Consider the following 13,256-nt stretch of genomic DNA (forward strand, 5'->3'; position numbering starts at 1 on the left):
CTGAAAAATTGATCTAAAATTCAAAAATTACATCAAGAAAAGGCTTCGAAAGCACAAATATCAATAAGCAAACCTGAAATTCAAAAACTACACATCGAAGAACCCTAAAATAGAAAAAACGATCGTAAAATTCAAAAACTACACGTTCATAAACCCTATGATTGAAAAATATCAATTTTCCCTCTTATATATTTTTTACTCTCTCACAGGTCCTATATTTTTTCTTTGACCCCTCATCAATTTTCTTATCCCTCATAGGTATTATAGTTTAAAAAAAATTATTTTCCCCCACCCCTCAAATTCCCTTAGGTTCCCCTAGCACCGCCCGAGTTTACTATTTAAAATACCTCCTCCCCTGTGGTTTCCCCCGATTCCTTACTGTTTCAAAAATTGCATTCTCTCCTTTCTCATGTGGCATCATTCAAACACAGTGTCCCTTGGGGTGGATCTTCGACAAATCTAAGCTATGTTCTAAACAAAAATTGTCATTTCAGCCTCAAATTTCAAGAAAAATCGAATCTACACATCCTATAATACAATAGCTCTTAAACAATTCAATCAAAACAAGCAAAAATCAACGCATTTTCTGCATTGTTCAAAACCAAACCCTAAACATTCAACACTCAAAATCTTCATCAAATCGAAATAATTCTAGCAATAAAATGATTCAAACAAAAATATAGATGATGTACTAACCTTCTTTGCCATTTTCGTCATTAGAAAATACGAAAAATGTCAAAAAATTTCCTAAGAAGAGGAACGATGCTGAACCCATGGGAGACTCGAGATTTTTTCTGAATTTTAATAGTGAATTCGAGGGAAATAGGGAGGAAATAAAATTTTTTTGGTTATATATAGGGGCATTTTGGTCATTACAACGAAATAGGACATTTTTTGCTAAATCTAAATTTTTTGGACACTTTTACTTAGACTCCTATTGTTTAGTCGGATTGATTTTATTTCCCTTCTTTAATAGAAAGGTAATAATAATATCTAAATCGGTTGTCTCCTGCTATGAGATGTAAAACCTCTCTCCAATAGGGTGGTTGTACTTGAAAAACATATTTTAAACGTATATTATTAAAACTTTAAGCATTTCATTTCCTCATCCAATAATTAAATCCAACCAGTAAATTTCAAATCCAAACTTTAACAAAATCAGCAGAAATGTTTAAAAAAATTTCTCAAACATGACAATAAAATAGTGTTTAAAACATCTAGTGTTTCTTTGTGAAATCTAACAATATGATTGTCATTCAAACATCAAATATTCTTAAGACATAATTTAGTCCCTTCTTGCCCTCGTTTGCATCTCATAACCTTCACTTGCTTATTACCCACAAAACTAAGAACAAATGGATGAGTACTAATCACTTGATAAGTAGTTGATTATTTTGAACCTTAAGTCATAGACAATATCTAACCTTAATCTTAAAACATAAACATGATTATACATTTTTACATCACATCTAACCAGTATGTCATTCTAGCATTTAAACATACATGATGTGATGCAATGCAGGTGATGTGGGAAAATATTTTTCTTTTTCAAAATTCTTTTCTATCCATCAATCGGATTGAATTGAAGCACGTATTCAAAACCAAGTGGCCAAACGAGCTACAATTTGCTAGCGGTATTGGCATTTACGTGATGTCTCACAATTGTATCCATTCATTCAATCCTTCATGATCATGTCTGCACATCATCACTGCCCCTCTTAAACTAGAGGCGTGCACATAACTTAATTTATTCCTAGACTACATCAAACCTATAAAATTATATATTTAGCAATCACTTTTTACTTCTATTAACAATATAATTAATAAATAGATTTTAATTAAACTAAATTAATAATTTTTTTATTAATGATTAATAATTAATCACTCGCTTATTTATCCTCCAATTATTAAAACTAATTATAAATTGTTAATGTTTGATAGATGACAGGGAGTTAAGAGTTATTTTGCACATCATAAACGCTTTATGTTATTTATGAAAAACATTAAGAGGTTTAAGGAGATTCTCTTATCCATTATATATAACACCATAAAATTAATATAAATTCAAGAATAGTAAACAAATCCTTAATTTCAGTCGATGAAGTCAACAGATTTGGCCGCTTTAAAAAATTTGAATATATAAGAACTACGAAAAATTCTTTATGGACATACTGAAAGTCAGTCAACTTCAGAAATTTTATGTGGAAGATGTAAGAAGCTAAAATCACTTGTCACGGTGAAACTTAGTACACCATTTCATAAACACACTTATCACTAAGTTAAATCTTGAAAGAAGGAACAGTTCTACCTCAATAAATACTAGTGTAAAGCTTGCAGAGTGATATTAACTTTTTAGCCTCCGGTAATAATGAATTCAAAATTGAAGTACATTGACAAATTTTAAAATATATATGCATTTGATCAAGTGTATTGATGATTAGTTTATTGCAGAGCATACTCTGCGAATTTCCCCGTTATTGCTTGCCTTGATACCAATGTTGCTCATCTTCACCATGGATCTTCCAAACTCCACATTGGATCTTGATCCTTGTGAGAAGCATTGAACATGATTTCTAGTTGAAGCATCAGTCCATAACTTTTGATCAGACTCTGGTACACCTCTACCATTCCTCAAATTTCCAAAGAAAGATGTATCCAATCTGGCAGGACTGCCAGTGTCTAATGCAACGCGTGTAGAGGCATCACCATTTTCTGGACAGAGAGCTCGAAGTTGAGGGATAAATGTTGGATTACTTGAGGGATCAGCATTGTAACAACCCTGGTCTAATAACCCGACCCACTGTTAAGATATTGTCCACTTTGGACATACAGTCCATCATGGGTTTGCTTCTGGGCTTTGCAACCCAAAACGCGTCTTAACAGTTAAGGAGCTCACAGGCTATTTAACCAATCAAATTCTCCCACCACTAACCAATGTGGATACATAAACAGACCCAACATCTCTCCCGTGCTTTATCGATGTGGGATTCACCTAAGGGTATCACATACACCCCCCTTACAAGACTCAGCATCTTCGCTGAGGTTTACCCCACCATCGCTCAAGAGGACACGCAGAGCTGCTCTAATACCATTTGTAACAACTTTGGTCTAATAACCCGGCCCACTGTCAAGATATTGTCCACTTTGGACACACAGTCTATCATGGGTTTGCTTTTGGGCTTTGCAACCCAAAACGCGTCTTAACAGTTAAGGGGCTCATAGGCTATTTAACCAATCAAATTCTCCCACCACTAACCAATGTGGGATATATAAATAGAACCAGCATCTCTCCCGTGCTTTGTCGATGTGGGATTCGCCTAAGGGTATCACAAGCACCATTTCCAATTGTAGTGAAATTGTAGAGTCTATAACGGAAGAGTAGGCCACCTGAACTACCTATGGTGTGCCCTCCTATTAATTATTAGCAAGAAAAAAGTATAACTAATACGTTAATTATTTGCATGAATTGGATTAATTAATGTTAAAGGGTAAAATGAAAACGTAAGACAAAACACACCATTTAACTATTGGCGATATTTTGATAACAAAAGTCGAGGGCTTGACTTCTGGAAGGCAATACTTGCTTCACTTTTCTTTCAGTTCTTCGATTCAGACTTCTTCCACTTCACTTTATGTACAGTGATCGAACGGTAGGCACAATTTGAGGAAGTTAGAGATCAATGACAATTATTACAGTTAGTTAGTTGATCTTTGCTTGTATAAATATTGTTGTAAAGACTTATTCTTTTCTTGAATGAAAAACTTGAGGTATTCCAATTAGGGTTTGAAGCTTTTCTTTAGTTTTTGTTTCGATTCAGTTGTTTTCTCATGGTATCAGAGCTCTTTGGCTCACGTCAGATGACTAATCCATTTTTTACTCCTGTTTTAACGACTTATGGTGATTAGGAGAAAGATCTTGGCTCTTATTCACGATGTTATGGTGGACATCTAACTCATGGTGGTTATGAGTTTCAAATGTCATGGAGTACAAGTTATCCAATCTCCAGTCTTTAACCAATCAGCCTGAAACTCTCAAAAAATAACTACAAACATTGGAGAGTACATGTTCTTCACTCGGTGGGTGCTCATGACCTAGAAGAACACCTCATAAGTCTAGTTTCTTGCCCTTCATTCTTCATTATGGAAAAATCTTTGGATGTATTAAGTGAAATAAGGAAACGAAATGAAAAATACTCTATATGGAAGAGGTTTGACAAAATTTTGCTAAGCCAGTTAATGGCTTTTATTTCAGAGTCAATGTTTTCCCATGTGGCTAGTTATAGAATAGCTCATAAGGTTTGGCTTACTGTTAAACATTACTTTGTTACAAAATCTAAAGCTAGGTTGCTGAGTCTTAGGACTACACTGCAAACATTGAAAAAAAGGAGCCTCAGTGTTCATGAGTACATTAGGAGAAAGAAAGATATCTTTGATGCCTTAGTGTCTAGTGGGCAAAGTATTGTAGAAGAAGAGCTGGTGAATTACATAATAAAAGGCCTACGTCTAGAATTTGAACCAATTGTCATGCATATAATGGCAAAGATGGATGGATTAGTGGAGAAATTGAGTTTACAAGAACTTAAACTGATTCTGCAAAATTATGAAAACAAACTCAGTAAAATTCCTTATGATTTTAGTCTTCGTTTTGCTAACTTGGTAAATCAGCATGCTAAAAGCTTTAATGAAGGTACCAATGCAGGCTCTTCCTTTATGAAAAGGGGTGTGAGTGGTCAATTTTTAAATAGAGATGGTAGTAATGTTGTAACTTTTGGTGGGGCTCTGGGGTGTGAGACCTGGTGGGCCTATGAAAGGATATCCTGGTCTAGGAAGAGGTAAAGGTCAGTTTAGCAACAAGTTTATATCTATCAATTTCATAGTAAGCCAGGGCATGTGGTGTTGCAATGCTACCATAAGTTTGACATTACCTATATAGGTCACCCTTAATCCTACACTGGATAGTCACAAGGTTATAATCAATACCTTGTTATAGCCCTTCAATTCAGTCAAGCATCATATAGCTATACCAATCACACACACAATTTTCTCAGTTTTTTCCTACTTCACAGAATCACTTTAGCCCTTCATTTCACTCTCCTTCCCAATCTTCATCCTTTATTGCTTAACCCACTACTTAGTTAGTGTTTAGGATTTTTAGAGTGTCGATAATCGGTAACACAACAGAAGTTAAAAATTTTTCAAATCAAACAATCTTAAAAACTCTAACCAAGATACCTGTTAAACATATATTTTTGAACATATAAAATACTCATAGGGTATTTTAGAATTTATACCTACATTGATGACTCTTCCAAATTTTCATGTAACCTGAGATTGAACGTTATACAACCCTCAAAAGGCAGCATCTTAGTATCCACACAGAGTACAAACACAAGAGAGGCAATCCAAGTAAAGAGGATACTAATGCTCTTTCTTTGGACCAATGTGTTCATGAGAAAATGAGAGAAAAAACGAAAAACTTGCGACTAGGGTTTTCTATCTTTTTAATTTTATGTCATTGTTTTATTTAAAGCATGTTTTATATATGTGCAGGTGTCCATGTATGGCAAGAATTTCAACCAAGCCCGACACTTTCAACACACATATGCAAGGGTGGTAACACAAATAGGTTGTTGAACATATCTTTAAGTCTTGCATGGTTGGACAAAAAGGACAATCTTTTGTCCAACCATGACATGCTTTTTATTTTCTATGGTGCTAGTCAACACCATGCACACCAAGTTTACCTTGGTCAAAACACAGTCAATTAGGTTCTTTAGCCCAAATGGGTTTTTCAATAATTTCTCTCTCTCTCCCTAAATACCAAGATTACCACCAAATAATCTCATCTTTGGGTGCAAATCAACCCTTATATGCATGTAACCTATAAGTTCTCTATTAAACCACTAGTCTCTAGATTTAGATTGAATTCAGACATAAACCAAGTTAGGTCTAGCAAAGTATCATAGCCACTTGGATGATAGAATGTCGAAGAACATCTCTTCAGTTTTTACAACATCACAGTTACTTACAATTTAATCCTTTTATCAATCAATATCTCTAAAAATTGAGACATAGAAAAGTATTTATCTCATTAGTTTCCTTGATATGAACCGATATATATCAATGATTAACATGAATTAGACTACAACCTCATCTCACTATGGGCACAGATTCAAGCTGTCATGGATACCATTCAGTATTCTCATATGAGATATTTTCTCTTGTGCTCATGAGTGACAAATCTTTTATTGATCAACCATAGTTTTCATGTATCTCACGATATGGTCGATTACTATATTTATAGTTACCTCAATTACAATGACATAGTAGATAGCGTCAAACCATATTGATTCTTACATAAGATAGTTTGGCGACCTCAAATCAAATGATCACATGCACTTGTGGTGTTCAGAGAATTTATTCCATAGACACTAGAACAACCATTTATATGGATATTTTCTTGTCGAGTCAATCCAATGAACACTCTACAATATGCACCTATATATTGCATCAAGTTATTTATAACAACTTTGATATATGAGAATTGTTGTCTCTTTGGTGGAGTCATTTAATACTATGATAATCTAATCATCATCACATGTGCCCTCATTCATGGTAATGTCTAAATTATAAACGTTTCTAGAATGACCACTTAATATGTACATAGGGTTCTCATGATTAGTTGTTTGATCTCTTTATCACAGTTTTACCATTCTAAAGACATTATTTGTATAGTCATATAAATAGTCAACATATGAATTGAATAACAATTAATCCTTTTATTAATTATTAATATAAAATTACATCAACAAATGTTAAATTCAATTGGCTCTAAGGCACCTACCCTAATATAGTGAATCCCCACTCTAGTGTACAATGGTCAATTGTCAAACCTAGTTTACAAGCTCTTGTTGCAAATCTAAACACTATTGAACACATGAGCTAGTATATGGATTCATGACCTCTGATCATGTGACTTCCCAAATAGAGTTGCTTGTTGTCAAGGAAGACTACACAAAAAATCAACAACTTCAAGTTAGAAGTGATGAGTGCTAAAGGATATCTCATAAAGGTTTTACCCTTTTAACTACCTTTTTAGCCAATAAATACCTATATTTGAAAGATATCTTATGTGTGCCTAGAATCACTAAAAACTTGCTTAGTATTTCTAAATTTACCCATGATAATATTGTAATTGTTGAGTTTATAAGTGATTGTTGTCTTGTCAAGGATAAGGACACTAAGGTAGTATTGTTGCAAAGGATTCTTAAGGAAGGGTTATATCAGCTTCAACCTGTTTTTATTGTTCCCAAAGCTATCAATTTTCTGTCAAGTAGGGTTTGCGGATTTTCAAATAATTACTCTACTATTTTGAATAAGCTTCCACATTGTATAAACTTGGCTATGCATGTTGATAAAACTAATGTTTGTCTTTGGCATAAAAGACAGGGTCACCCTTATGAAAGAGTCATGCAATTTGTCTTGAATGCCATGCATATCAAAGCTAATTTCTCTAATTCTCTTTTTTGTAAAGACTACCATTTTAGCAAGCACAAACAGAGTCATTTTTCTAATTCTAATGCAAGAGCCTATAGAGTTTTAAAGTTAATTCATAGTGATTTATGGGGCCCTACTCTTATGATATCAAAGGAAAGGTTTAAATACTACTTGCATTTTCTTGAAGATCATTCCAAGTGTACTTGACTGTTTCCCTTAAGAAGTAAGAGTGAAGTAGGTCAGGTTTTTAAATATTTTCATAAACTTGATGAGAATCAGGTTGAGAAAAGACTTAAAACCATTTAGATTGACTTGGAGGGGTAGAGTTAAGAGCTCTTGTACTTTATTTTCAGGAGAATGACATCCATTTTAGAGTTTCTTGTCCTCATACTCATCAACAAAATGAGAGGGCTAAATATAAACATAGACATATAGTTACGTTAGGCCTAGTGTTAATATCCCAAGCTAGTTTACCTTTGTCTTACTAGTGGGACTATTTCCAAACTTTTGTTTGTCTAATTAACAAGATGCCTACTCCTATTCTGATCAATGCCAATCCTTATCAAATCCTATTTAATAAAAATTCATATTATTCTTTTCTAAAGGTTTTTGGGTATGTTTGTTTCCCTTTTCTTATGCCCTATAATAAGCATAAGTTTGATTTCCCTACCCAAAAGTATGTGTTTTTAGGTCATAGTTTACATCACAAGGGTTATAAATGTCTTAGTAAATCTAGAAAGATTTTCATTTTTGCATCTATCAAATTCAATGAAACAAATTTCCCTTTTAAAACAAACAAAGGTTTTGCTAGTGTCTCTTTTTAATTTTTTCTTACAAAATGACTTAAGCAGTACTGTTAATAGCCTTGATTTTTCAGTTATTGCTAACTCAATCACTACAAGTACTCATAATTCTCAATAACTAGTTTCATTCACTAAGCAACCTTCCTTCTATTAATATCTCACATACTTTCACCTATGAATCTATATCTACACATGTTCCTATTCTTCCATAATCAAATTTGCCTATCCTTTCATAGCCTTTTATTCAAGCCATACCATCTCATACATTTTCACACACAAGTCCAACTTTATCACTACCCATACCATCCTCACATAAACATGCCACTTTTTAGTCAGAGGTTATTGTTCTTGCTAGTCCAACTTACACAACTACTATATCTAGGCATATTTCAGTGCATCCTATGTTAACAAGGGCCAAGATAGGTCATCTACCACCCTATAGGACATTTTCCTTTGTTTTTGATTTTGTCATAAAAGAGCTTACTTCAGTCTCTAAGGCCCTTAGTTATCCTAGTTGGTTTGAAGCCATGTAGGCAGAATATGAAGTTTTGGTCATAAATCAAAGCAACATTTAGTAAGGCATAAGTGGGTTTATAAGACAAAGTTAAATGTAGATAACGGTGTGTAGAAATTAAAGCTAGACTAGTGGCCAAAAGGTTCTAACAAATTGTTGGCATTGATTATTTGGATACTTTCAGTCCAATGGCGAAGGCAATGACCATTCGGGTGATTCTCATACTAGTTATGACTTATAAATAGACAATGCATCAAATAGATATCAATAATGTTTTCCTTAATAGAGAGTTGTAAGAGGAGATTTATATGAGCCAAGCTCAAAGCTTTGTAGACAATAGCAAACCACAGTATGTATACAGGTTGAAAAAGGTTGTATATGGCCTAAAACAGGCTCTCAAGGCCTGATATGATAAGTTGAAACAAGCTCTACTTGGCAGAGGTTTTGTGAACACTATATCTGATTCGAGCCTTTTTAAGTTAAGTACTAAACATGTGATTGTGTTTGTGCTTATATATGTGGATCACATCCTATTGACAAGATTAAAGTTTGCTTATATTCAACCACTAATTAGGGACCTTAATAGTTAGTTTTCATTAAAGGATTTGGAGGAGTTAAATTTCTTTTTAGGCATTGAAGCTCATAAGACTGAGCATGGGTTACACTTATGTCAAGCCAAGTGTGCCATTGAGTTATTAGTCAAAACTTAGATGTTAGATGTTGATAGCTGGTTCAAACAGTGCACAGGGGATAGTAAACCCTTTTGTAATCCCACATTGTATAAAAGTAACATTAGAGCCTTATAATATTTTACTATTACAAGGCCTAAGCTTTCATTTGTGGTTAACAAGCTGAGCTAGTATATGAAGGATCCTACTCTAATGTAATGGCAAACATGTAAGAGGGTGTTAAGATACATCAAAAGAACCTCTAATTATGGGCTACTTATTAAACCTATTTTTGTTTTTACATTAAAAGCTTATGCAGATGCAAATTAGGCAAGTAACATAGGTGACAAGAGGTCTAAAAGTAAGTATGCTATGTTCTTTAACTCCAATATGATTCAATAGGGCTTAAAAAAGTAGAAGGTAGTGGCTCTCACTTCCATAGAGGCAGAGAACAAATTAGTAAGTTAGGTGGCTATTGAAATAGCATGGTTAAAAAGTCCTCTGTAAGAGATTAAAGTTTCTTGGTTCAATACACCTATAGTGTGGTGTAATAATACAAGTGCAGGGCATTAAGCTTACAATACTATTTTTCACAGCAGAACAAAACATATAAAAATAGATGTACACTATGTTAAGGAACAAGTAGCTTGGAGTGGAAAAGGTGGAAACACAAACTTTCCAAACCATGATGTGTTATGTAACATCAGTATGAGATTATTTAGCTCAGGGAGGATTTATTAAGTTTTCACATGATTGAAGAATAGTGTACTAATTGGAGTTGTCAAAAGTAGTTACTGATAGAAGGAGGTGGTGGTATTGAGAATATTAAGGAAGGAGAAGATTGGTGGCCAATCAAGCGTTGAGGTGTTTGCCATCTTCCTTCTCAATTTCTTATCTTATTTCTTCTTTTCTATTTATGCTTTATTATATGATTGGGTGTGGAAATCTTACATGTTAAATGAATATTACCAATATGGTATCTGAGAGAGGAAGCCTCTAAAATGACTATGTTGACTCTTTAGAGAGTTCAAAATTGAGGGAGGAATTGTTTGAGTGTTGTTTTTTCCTTTTTGTTATGAATGGTTGCAATGACGGCATTATTGAGGTAAAGTATTGGTGATTTGTACATGTAGATGCAATAAGTGGTAGTTTGTAGTTTAGTTTGTGTTTTGATACTTGTTGTGAGCAAGCCAAGCACACTGTACCAAAGTGCTAGCCTTGAGGGAGGATATTAAAGGGTAAATGAAAACGTTGCGTTTTGTTAACTATTGGCCATATTTTGATAACAAAAGTCGAGGGGTTGACTTCTGGAATGTTGTTTTTGCTTCACTTCTCCTTCAGTTCTTCCGTTCAAACTTCTTCCACTTCAATTTATACATAGTGAGTGAACGACAAGCAAGATTTGAGGAAGTTGGAGATCAACTATGGTTATTTAAGTTGACAGTGTTGTAAAGACTTATTCTTTTCTTAAATGAAAAACTTGAGGTATTCTAGTTAGGGTTTGAAGCTTCTCTCTAGTTTTCGTTCCGATTCAATTGTTTTCTCACTTAAGTTACCTTTAAATAATTTATGAATGAACATAAATTCTTACCAACAAGGGTAACAAGGTATTGGGTATTCAGACCAAAAGCTGAAAACTTTGCTTTTTGCACTTCAATGGAGTTTGTGGCACCTGGCAAATTAGCAGTATTAGAAGCAAATGAGACCCGCCCATCTTTGTGGCCAGTAGGTACTTGCCAACTTGGTCCATTTGTCTGCATTAAATAGTAAGAGCTTAGTGAGTTTTCGTTCAAACAAAAGAAGGAAATCCACAACCACAAACAAAAAGTTACATGGTAATTAAGTTACGAGAACCACAGAATCTCGGGCAGCTAATGTAAGAATATCAGCACAAGAGACAGCATCAGGACATACAGCCTCAAGTTGTGCCTTGGCATCATCAATAACTTCGTATCCTCTCAATGGGCTATTTGGTGGGGCAGTTCTTTCAGTATTAGGTCCATCAATAAGAATGGAAGCATCACAACCTTCAACAAAGCAATCATGGAAGTGCATTATCAACAATCCAGGTGCAATTGTTGGATTTGATCAAACATGAGCTTCGACCTTCGACCTCACAATTGACTCAGCTTGAGGACATGTACTCGTGTAAAATCCCACTCTTGCGCTTTGTCTTTGGGCTAAGGTAGCAGCCATGGTGAGAATGACAAAAATAATGAAATAACATGTTTCCACAGTTGTTGAGTGTGGATGCCATAGTCGCCGGCGATTACAAAATGTCTTCTGCATTTAATGAAGGATGAAAGGTTCATAATATGCATGCTAACTATTTCAAAGAAGAATGAGTCTCTGCCATTTAAATCAAATGCATGTTTTCTTTTGAATTACAAATTATTATGCGTGATGAGATTTATCTGCACCATCTTGTGCATAGAATTTAGAGCTTTGAATAAAATAAATTACAATTAGGACAATGAGAATTAGTTAATCAATAATTTTTTTATAACACCAAAATCTTAACGTGACAAACATAATTTATATTTCTAGCAATAATCAATATATCGCCAATGTAAATAAGAAAATAAATGCAATAGCAATCATTTAGAATTTTAAAGTACACATAATAGTCATACTCACAACCGATAAAACTAATAGTTAACATTAAAGAGTCAAACCTCTTGTACTATAATATATGAGACTACTTCAAACCATAAAGTGACTTCTTTAATTTGCAAATTATATGTTCTTCTCCAACTCACTATGCAGGATAAAAGCTTAAACACCCAACTTCAATGTTGATAAAACTCTAATTGTTCTATGTCTTGTTCACCAGTTTTGCTAAGCCCATATATTATTTTTTATTTTTTTTTCTCTTTGGTTAATATTGTCATGGTTTTGTAGAATCTTTGGTAGTGATTTTCTTTTGTACATTAAATCAAACAGTTTGTTTGTATATATTACTGGTAATTTGTCTTATAACTTTTATTTTTATTTTTATTGATTTTTCGTTTAATCTTGTTAGTCTTTCTTTTTTCTTTTTTCTATTTTTTTCCTTCTTCTTTTATTTAATCTAGGGTAAATCTAGAACTCAATATTCTGATGATTTTTATGCATTTTGATATATTTGATATTGTTTAAAATTGAAATTTTTTTTTTTTTTTGGGTTACAATATAAATTGATTTGTTTCAATTATTTTCTTCTATCATCTATTGACATTTTTTTAAGGTTATATAATTTGAATTGATTGATCATTTAGAGTTGCATTTCTTCAACCTTTTCATTGAGTTTATTATGATTAAAAGTTACAAGTTTTTTTTTTTTTTCCATTCATGTACGTTTGTATATAAATTCTAATTAATTAATTAAATATATGTTTTGAAAGAACCTAAACTCATGTATATTTCTGATTTTGTAAATTTTTTTTATTTTCAATGAAAATATAAAAAATGATTAATATATATATATATATATATATATATATATATATATATATATATATATATATATGTAGGTATCATCAACAATTAAAATAAAATAAAAAGTTATTATTGAAAATACCATAATAATTTATTGATTAATTTATTTGGAGCTTTTGTGTTATTTGCAATTGTCATTATAAACAATATTATTTAATAAAAATATGATTTTTTTGAGGTTTTAGTGGCAATCGCAAATGACAGTATAAGTTATATTCCAAGAAAAAAAATTATTTTCATGTTAATTTTAAATATCATAAATAATTGTCTTTATATTATTTAACTTTTAGTATTAAT

General features: G+C 32.8%; 1 pseudogene; it reads right to left on the reverse strand.

Moving 5' to 3' along the window:
* Positions 1-2,437: 2,437 nt before the first annotated feature.
* Positions 2,438-11,771, reverse strand: LOC123214253 (annotated as a pseudogene).
* Between the last annotated feature and the right edge of the window lie 1,485 nt (positions 11,772-13,256).

This window comes from Mangifera indica, chromosome 4 (assembly GCF_011075055.1).
Source record: "Mangifera indica cultivar Alphonso chromosome 4, CATAS_Mindica_2.1, whole genome shotgun sequence".
In the NCBI taxonomy this organism is placed as follows: domain Eukaryota; kingdom Viridiplantae; phylum Streptophyta; class Magnoliopsida; order Sapindales; family Anacardiaceae; genus Mangifera; species Mangifera indica.